A 10000-nucleotide genomic window follows, 5' to 3' on the forward strand; every position below is an offset into this window, starting at 1 on the left:
TGTCTGTCTGTTACACACACACACACACACACACACACACACACACACACAACAGAGACAAAGAGAGAGAGAGAGAGAAAAAATGATGAAGGGAGACAAGCACATTCACATTTGAGCATGGACATATACTCCATTTCAGAATTCCCTCAGTGTTGCAACAATTTGTTTAACACGCCTCAGAAGGATATGGCTGTTTAGCCAACAGTTGAAGAGGCCTAGGGAGGGCATCTAAAGCAGCTCTTTTCTAGCAGCTCCTTCCCTTTTCGAACCTAATCAGGCTGGCAGGCTCCCCTGCAGACAGAGGCACACTGTTTACTCTGTTCGGCATGGAGGAACATGTCACATTCAGACACATGCTCGAATTAGATAGTGCCACTTGTGATAGCGCTTCAAAAAAAAAAAAAGCAGTGGCATGTTGTATTTCACCGCACTTTTCCATCCTGAAGGGACTTTTCCACAGTGATTTAGCAACAATACATGTCAGAATGTGGATTTACAACGAGCTTAAGTGTGCTTGCAGGGGTTTGAGGTCGTTTGTGCAGACTTGTCCATGTATGACCCAATTTGGCGAGGAAGATCGCTGACCACTTTTTCAGGGTTAACGAATCTGTGTGAATTAATAACATGCTCGCAATTATCCGTGGCAACCTTGTAACTGTCTCTATTATCAAATCAAGAATGGCTCCATTAGTCATAAGCCATGGAAATATCCCACGCTGACAGGTCAAGTGATGTTGTCTCCCATGCATGTAATTGAAGGGAAATAATTTTACATTCCTAATTACAGTGAGAAGTGTTACTGTGGGCTGAAACATAGTCTAGCCAAAGTCACATGTCATCCAAACAATAAACTCATTTTGCCATATTCCGAAAAATTACCCCGTTAGTTTAATATACTTTGGTGCCATTAAGGCAGTTAGTGACCCATAAACTGTACACAGAGTTGTCTTCACATCTGCTATCCCAGTCAAAAGATGAGGTTTATGAAGAGTAACATGGTACCCAATCGGGGATTAAATGTAGAGTCAGTGGGATATGTTATGTCTCTGTGAGACAATGTAAAATTCTCACATAGTAAGTGCTGTGATGCCTGGGATTTAGGGCACAATGGCTCAGTGTATAAGAAACTATTCTCACTGCCCCTGTACATGTTATGGATGTTTGAGGGGGAAAAAATCCTGGGAAAATGAAATTAGGATGAAATGCAATTTTAACACCCCCCCACCCACCCCACTCCACCCAGCCTACTCACTCTCTCTCTCTCTTTCTCTCTCTCACACATACACACGCATGCACACACACAGGGTTCATAAAATGGCAACCTTGTAACATGTAGTAATATTAGACCGAGTTCTCCTCAGCCTAGACAGCAGTTCTGTGCAGCCTTTGTTCCCAGGGCCGAGGGAGATCTGGGTAAGGTTTACAAATTTGCAGGTACAAGTCCCTGACAAAATAATCCTCAACAGAGGCTTGAGACCAAGCCCAAGAACAACATGAGTGAGACGTATATTTATTTCCATTAACCCTTTCATGGCGCTGCTTCAAAGACTTCTGTTAACACCTTGTGCTATAGTGGCTTTTGTGAACTCTGTTTACTCTCTCTTTCTCTTTCTCTCTCTCTCTCTTTCTCTTCCTCTCCACCAGGCACCGATGGGAAACACACCTAATCCTTGCCATGTAGCAGTAAGCCCTCTCTCTCCCATTCATCTGTGTCTCGGAAGTGGCTCTACAAAGGGAGGTATGCGCGGACAGAATAACCACAAATTATGGGAATTATGTGCCGCAATGGCTCTGAACAGCAACAGAGCCGCCCAACAGTTTTGATTGATGAAACCAAATGAGTCACCTCGAATCAAAGGGAAACGAGGGGAGGCATAGACGAGAGGACAATTTGAAATCGCTACCTGCGCCGTTCCCTTTGCAGGTAGCCTCCGCAACCAAAGCGCCCGGGCAGATAGGGTTCCTGCTAGAGAGGCCGCTGACAGTTAGTGTCAGTGCGCTTTGTAGGCGCTGGGCGGGACCTGATAGGGTTACCAGCCGCTAATCCACGCTGACCTTGGCCAGCCACCGAATGAGGGACGCTTTTGTACACTTTTCTGGACACCTGAATGCAATGATGGTCCTGACATATACCTATCTGTGAGGTTCTGAGCGCAAGCTCTTTTGTCGCCTTATCGGGTTGCATGTCTGGGGAACTGAAAATAAACAACATTTGAGCACAGAGCAGAGGGTGGGGGGGGGGCGACATTTAAAGCAGCCCTCTGAAAGGCTAATGTTAGTAGTGCTGGAGGGGTCAAAAGGTCAGCTGGCGGGCAGGAGCGTTTGAGCGGTGAGGATGAGGGCACCCCTGTGGCGAGCCGTGTTGGCCCGGAAAAAAAATTGTCGCCGTGCCCCGCGTGAGACGTGGCACTCGGCAGAAGACTACCACGTAGGAAGCGCCAGCCGATGAGACACCTCCCCCTGCGTACACACTGGCCAATCAGCTTCAAAGGGCGACTCTATGCAGGTGAAGCACTTCTGAACTCACCTGAGAAGGACAAACACGTCCAGCGAAAACAAAAACACATGCTCTTTAGCGATAGCTTAGCCTATAGTTGTGAAATCCCTATAACTCTGATTACTATCACTGTTCAAAACGTAGCATCCATACCTACACAGAGCATGAGCTGTCATCCCAAATGATGCTGAGCTTGGCTGCCGAGGACTAGGTGTGTGGAGAGCACCATTCAGTGCTGTGGGGTCATCCCACTTGACACCGATGTGAATAAATGACAAACAAGTTGAACAGCAGTTCACCTTGTCCTGTTCCGGAGCAGAGAGAGAGAAGGAAAGAGAGGGGGAGAGAGAGAAAGAGAGGAATAGAGAAAGAACTACCAAAAATACAGGGTGTGTGTGTGTGTGTGTTTGGGGGGTGGGGGTATGGGAGTAGGTACAATCTCAGCACACATCTTAAACAATTCACTGTATATTCTTGTACATTTCCAGGTATCACTGTATTGGCGACATTTCTTTTCTTTTTTTGAGATCTCCAACCCAGGCCTCCGACTGTTCGATACTATTCTGTTCAACTCTCTGTTCAACATTTGTTCCAGTGGTAATGTGGTTCAGCAGTTTCTAAATGTCAGGCGCAAGTGGCCATTGATCTGTAATTAAAGTTGGGCCAGCGGCCAGTGGACCATTCAGAATGTGCTGTGCTGCTTCCTTTAGCACCGAGTCCAGCAATGCAACTCATTTAGCACCAGCTCAGAAACATATTGACAAGGGCAGAATAAGAGATTTCTACACTTGACAAAAGTTTTCTTTTCTTTTCTTAAGCAGCTTTTCTCAGCAGAAGAGCCCTTTGATGAAGTAGTCCTTATAAAAACCTGTCAACTTCTCAGTGTGGCTTTCTGTACGGTATAATACAGTAAAATAGGTCACACTTTACTTGGATGGTCTCTAGACTATAAACAGATAGTCATAATATCAATAAACTTTTATTTGACACTCTGCTAACAACTATTTATGTTCAAGATTAGGGTTAGGGGGTGTATTTGGTTAAGGTGATATTCAGTAATTGTTCAAAACTAATTTTAAAGGTAATTAGAGTGGGATAGTGGAACCTGTTAACATGCCTAGTTAGCCGGCTATAGAGGGATGGGATACATGGCTAATTTGACTAATGTAATAAATCACATTCCATTTCCCCCCATGGAAATCAACCACAGCCATCATTGTACATAGCACTCACCATATCATTCAATGCTCAAACCCTCTTCACAACCTATATTGGCTCCCAAAGACAGTATTAGCTCAACAGTCTCATTTAGCGTGACTAAGGTAACTGGCTAATTGTGAGTAGCCGAGCCAATGACAGAGCTTTGCGCCCACAAACACTTGAGCTTCCTCCAGTGCCGGCAGATTGCCCATGGGGGGGGTCCGTGCTTTTCAGCCAGCAGTGGCCAATGCGGGGCTGGGCTGGGAAGTCCAGTTGAGAGGTGGGCTACTGCACACCGTCTGCATATTGGCGCTCCGTCAAGTCCTCTAGCGGGGCAGGAATGTGAGAGCCCACACAAGGTGCTGAGCTTCGGGTGCAAATCCAATGATTAAATGAGTAAATACTTCCCAGATTTGTAGCGAGAGGCCCTGTCAGTTGATTTATTCATAGAGCGAGCATGCATAATTTACCATTCAGCACTTTTTATCGTGGGGGGCGATCGCTGCAATGAGGTGGAGTTGAAGGCTTGTGATTGGGCTTTTGGCTGGATTCCCTGCCTCTGACAGAAACACACACATGGTGAGGAGGTACACCCCCCCCCCACACACACACACACACAAAGTGAGAGGCAAGCACATTCACACATGCATGTTCACATGTTAGTCTTCTAAAATACTTGCGAGGGAATAGGTAAGGTATGAAGGCCCTCGAGGTGTCCTGACGTATGGACTTAATGGATGAAGTGGGGGAAAATAACTCGATTTCCCCCCGCCAAGTTCATAAATTCCGTATACTAAAGGCTATTCTGCTTATACCCCTATTGCCACTCATGTAACTGGGCAGTAGGCATCGATTTACAACATACAGAGGAAACGTGGTTCAGTTTATGGAGAAGCCAACCTGTTCAGTTTGTGTTACATTCTTTGGTTTACAGACAATGATAGCATTGGGGAGTTAGCTTGATTCCACTGTTTCTAAGCCTCCATGCTAGTTCACACCATTGTTTGCTATGATTATTACAGCTACCATTCAAAAAAGAATTGATATGGAACAGTGATTAAACTTAATAATAATTAAAATCTATTTCATAGGTGTCCTGATATACAGAATTAATAGCCCCTGTCAGTGAGTCAGAATATAGCATTTCTTGTTTCCAGGGAATAATTTACAATGGACAAACAAACAATGGACACCTTAGCCAAGAAATTAGGAAAAGGTCATTTTGGAAACACACACACACACACAGGCATCTGTGACAGAGCGCCGCCTATAGTACGCCTACATACAAATATTGGCAGTGGGGCTATTCTGAACCCTAAACCATCAGGATGGTGATTGTAGTAGTGGCCTAATTCCTGGCCTCCCTGTTTGATCATTGCTCCTGGGCTTTGTCATGGCCTGGGTTATCAGGGTTTGTTTCTGAGTGAAATGTCTTTGTGAAGCTATCTGGATTCCTAAGTGGGCCATGTGGCCCCAGTTTTTCTGCTCAGTAAAACTGTGTCCTGCTCTCTCTCTCTCTCTCTCTCTCTCTCTCTCTCTCACTGTTCCTCCCTCTTAATCTCTCTCTCTCTCAGTCTATTCCTCTCTCTCTCTCTCTCTCTCTCTCTCTCTCTCTCTTCCCTTGACTTTCCACTCCAAATACCCATGTGTCTGGAGATTTACGTTGATAAACGCAATATCAGTCATGTGATTAGAGTGTGTGGGTGTGTCTGTGTGTGTGTGTGTGTGTGTGTGTGTGTGTGTGTGAGCGATAGAGAGTGAGAGAGACAGACAGAGAATATCAAAGTATCTGGTGTGTGATTGTAACATCTCCACAGACGACCCCCCCCCCCCCCCCCCCTGCTCTGAGCTCCCCCTGCACCTTGAAGGTCGATTGAGTTTTCAGTCGGTTATCTGCGCACCGTGATGGAGTGGCCCTGATAAAGGCGAAAAGTGAGCTCAGGCGGGGGAAAATGAGCGCCAAACACACGCTCCTCATTTCATTATCCCCCCAAATCGGTTGCCATGGCAGCCCTCTTTTTAACCTATAGCTTGAAGGATTTGTCCCAATAAATATCTGACTTCACTGGGGGATTGTTGAAGAAAAATGGAGGGAGACAGAGGTACAGAGGTGACATCAATCAGGACTGGTTTTTGGTTTATAACATTTATGGAGGTTTAATGAAAATCATATTATGCCTCAAAATATCATAAATCGCTTCAGATAAAAAAAAACAAAAATAATAAAAAAGAAACATCTGCCAAGTGACTAAAGAATGATAATGATAAGTGTTAAACATAGGCAGGCAGGATGACAAGAATGAAGCTTTAACTTGCCTCTTAGACCAACCAAAAACAAAACAAACAAAAAAAATCAAAATGGCTGCCATGGCTGGTATGTTTACATGGCCTGTTTAGCACCAGTCTCTGCAGTGGCATGACACTGGCTACCTTTGCCATCCTGCTGGTTTGTCTGGGGGCTGCCAGCTCCTCCCAGTGCCCAGCTGGCAGCACTAGCCCTGGCATGCGTGCGAAACAATCCTCTTAGCCTGCCCAGGGCCCTGTTTTATCATGGCGAGCAGAACGGAGTCATACTAGTCCCCTCTACTTTAGAACACAGAGTGGCGTATTCATTCCTACTCATTCACTCACTCGCTCGCTCGCTCACTCTCAAACCCAAGCCCTGCCTTTTGGGTCTCCGAGCGACTGACTTGACAATTTATGCAAAACCTCACAAAGTCTGATCCCCTTCGTAGGAATATGATTGTTTACTGATGCAGTGAATATACTGGAGATGCTTCTGTAACACTTCACTGAAGTCAAGTGTCTATAATAAATTCAGATTTTAGAAAGATGTATACATGGATTATTATTTTTGCAATCCTACATAACAGTGTGTAACTATCCACGATTACACCCTGTGTAATGTTATAACATTATAAATTTAGAAAAATATTTTAGGGAAACATTTTAATCTTCACAGTTTCAGTAATCCTATTAAATTAAACTGCAAATTTTATTACAGTGTTTGTTGCTTTATGTTATAGTTGTACATTTTCAGTGTTCAGGGGGGGGGGGGGGGGACATTTTCAGTGTTTCCAGTTGTATACTGTCCAATTTCCAGTTGTAAGATTGGTCAGGAAATCCAAAGCATCTTCAAACAGAAATCTACGTCCTATTTTCTGAGTGAAACGGAAATGTTATATGGTATCTGTCATTAAGAAGAACCCACATTAAAGCTGCTGTATTTCACAATAGAGGAAGTAGAAGAAGAAGAAGAAGAGGAAGAAGAAGAAGAAGAAGAAGAAGGATCTGGGACACCTTGATTGATTTGATGTTCTTCCTTCTTCGCGAAGCTTATCATGAACTCAGTGGGTTCAGCGGTAAGAGATCTCTCTTCTCTCCGTCGCTTATATATTTCAGAGACAATAAACAATAGACTATTTGCCTTTGAGCCATTTATACTCGTTCTGATGTATGAGAAAAGCTCTGTGGATCAATAAAGCGTGGGGCGCTTTCTGGAGAGTTTGCTAACTGTGATATTTGTGATATTTGTCTGTCACTGATGACGGGCCATTTCTCCATGGAGACTGAGACATAATCATGGCTATTGATTGCATCCGAGCTGACGGATGTGCTGTTATCACAAACAGCTACAAACGTGTGAAGAAAGATGCATAACATGTGTCTGTTTCTCTCTCACACTGTGTGCGGAGTGAGTTGATATGGAGTCTTGCATGGACACACGGAGGCCAAAACAGAATTCAGATACATGTGTCTGTGCTCTTGACCTAGTGAGGCTGTTTCTCCATTCTACTGAGTCCTGAGAAGAAAGAAAATGGCAGATAAGGCCATAAAAGTGACATTATATGACATGACTTAGCCCCAGGCTGCCAGGGGCAGTGTTGTGTGAATTGACAATCTGTTAGAGGTGGTGTAGAAGTAATTTTCCATATTGAAGCCCATCTAAAAATTGACAGAGAGGGAATACATGAAATGATGTGGTTTGTTTTAAACCTCGACATGAAAATGTGGTAACAGAATCCATATCAACAGAAAACAAAAGGAAAAGGAAAAATGTCTGGAGGATCACTACAGTTAATTAAAACAAATGTGTTGGAAACAACACAAATTGTGTTGTCCCTATCTGGACACAGAGATGTGTTAAAAATGACACAAGTTGTGTTGTTTTCAACACATTCGTTCTAAGAGTGTATAGCTCATTAAAGTTCTTGATTATATTAAATATATCTCAGCTCAGTAAAAAAGGCACTGGCTCCAGAGGTGAGGTAGTCAGCTAAAGAATGCGGTACCATTGCCCAGCATCTGGCTCTATGCTCTGCGTGTGTGTTGTTGAGGTGAGAGCTGCATAATGACCTGACTGGGCAATGCAGCAGAGAGGAAGTGTAGCATCAAAGAGGTGTAATGATTTCAATGCCAAAGGACAGTAGACACACACCTCCTCTCCACAGCCACGATCAATGGCATTGACCACCTTTTTCAAATAACGTTTGGCTCGCAAATAACACAAGTCAGGTCAATACTTTTGGTGTAACGCCCCCGGCCAAAGTGTCTTTGATCATTTGTTTATTTGAATACTTGGTTTCTTATTTGTTTTTTCAATAGGAGTCTCTATATGTGCTCTACATACTGTATGTGGATATACTACATGGTATGTATGTATGTTTTCATGTATGTAGTATGTGTGTGTGTGTGTGTGTGTATGTATGTATGTAGGTATTGCCTTCTTGATTTATTTGTGTTCAATGGTTCTGGAAGTTCTAAGCTTCTCCTAGTGTTGAAACAAGGTAGAATGTGCATTTCCTTATCTGAGGTCATTAATATTAATTAGGCCCAACTGGATTGCATTAACAGCCTGAAACAAATATGCCAGGACAGAGGAGAAGAACAAAACAGGCTGACAGGAAGTAATATTGCCTCTCAGAATAGCCCCAGACAACCTGACAGAAGGACATGTGATGGTTAGAGTTTCAACTCCGCTGACGTCTGGATGCTGATCTTCATCTCCCAGAGTCTTCCTCTGGGCCTTTCGGCTGGAAATGGGTCTGTCTCTGACAACACTCAGCCTTCTCTGTTCTCCTATCTGATTAGCTCAAGTCAGAGAGAAGAGAAGATCGTAAAAAGAGAGATGGAGAGAAATCTTTGGAAGACAATGTTAGAAGAGGAGAGAGAGGCAGAGAAAAGAGCCAATTAGAATAGAGTAAAGAGGACACAACACTTGAGAGCACGGGGGCAAGTGATACGTTCTGATCCTGTCAAAAAGGGTTCAGCCAGCTTGGTTGTTCTGTCACATCCTGTCACATGTTTCATTTGGGGGCAGCCGTGGCCTACTGGTTAGTAACCGGAGGGTTGCCGGTTCGAACCCCTACTAGTAGGCACGGCTGAAGTGCCCTTGAGCAAGGCACCTAACCCCTCACTGCTCCCCGAGCGCCGCTGTTGATGCAGGCAGCTCAATGTGCCGGGATTAGTGTGTGCTTCACCTCACTGTGTGTACACTATGTGCTGTGTGTGTTTCACTAATTCATGGATTGGGATAAAAGCAGAGACCAAATTTCCCTCACGGGATCAAAAGAGTATATATACTTATACTTACTTATACATTTGTGAGGAGCAGCAGGTAATAGGAAGGGAAGAGTTTCTGGCACTTTACCCAGCAGTATGATTGGCTCTCTTTGAGAAACAGGGCGGGACTTTCTATCTCTGACCAACCATGTTTAATGTTTTAGTTCTGCCCCATTCATTTTTTCACAGACTGGTTCCTCTCTAGTGGTGCCGAGCTGAGAGGACTCTTTATCTGAGAGGTGTAACTCTGAGACAGCTCTGTCAGACTAGACTCTTTCTGAGAGAAAACAGAATTGACGATGAAGACTGTGCTTTTAGGGTTGCAGGTGTGTGTGTGTGTGTGTGTGTGTGTGTGTGTGTGTGTGTGTGTGTGTGTGTGTGTGTGTGTGTGTGTGGGTGTGCCTGTGTATGTGTGTGTGTGTGTGTGTGTGTGTGTGTGTGTGTGTGTCTGTATGTGTGTGTTTGTGTGTGTGCACTGCTGAGGTCTGAGCCTTCCTGGCAGCTAACGAGAGGCGCTGGTGGGCCCTAAAGGATCTGTCATCTCCACTTTGCTGTGATGGCCTCATAACGGCGTCTGTGCTGTGGCCTGCAACTGCTGCCTCTTCTCTGTCAAAGTGTTACTAAACAACACCTGACGCTTTCTCCACTCTTCTTACAGAGAGGCCTCATCTTACTCTATCTGTGTGTGTGTGTGTGTGTGTGTGTGTGTGTGTGTGTGTGTGTGTGTGTGTGTGTTTTATA

This window comes from Alosa sapidissima, chromosome 10 (assembly GCF_018492685.1).
Source record: "Alosa sapidissima isolate fAloSap1 chromosome 10, fAloSap1.pri, whole genome shotgun sequence".
NCBI classification, from domain to species: domain Eukaryota; kingdom Metazoa; phylum Chordata; class Actinopteri; order Clupeiformes; family Clupeidae; genus Alosa; species Alosa sapidissima.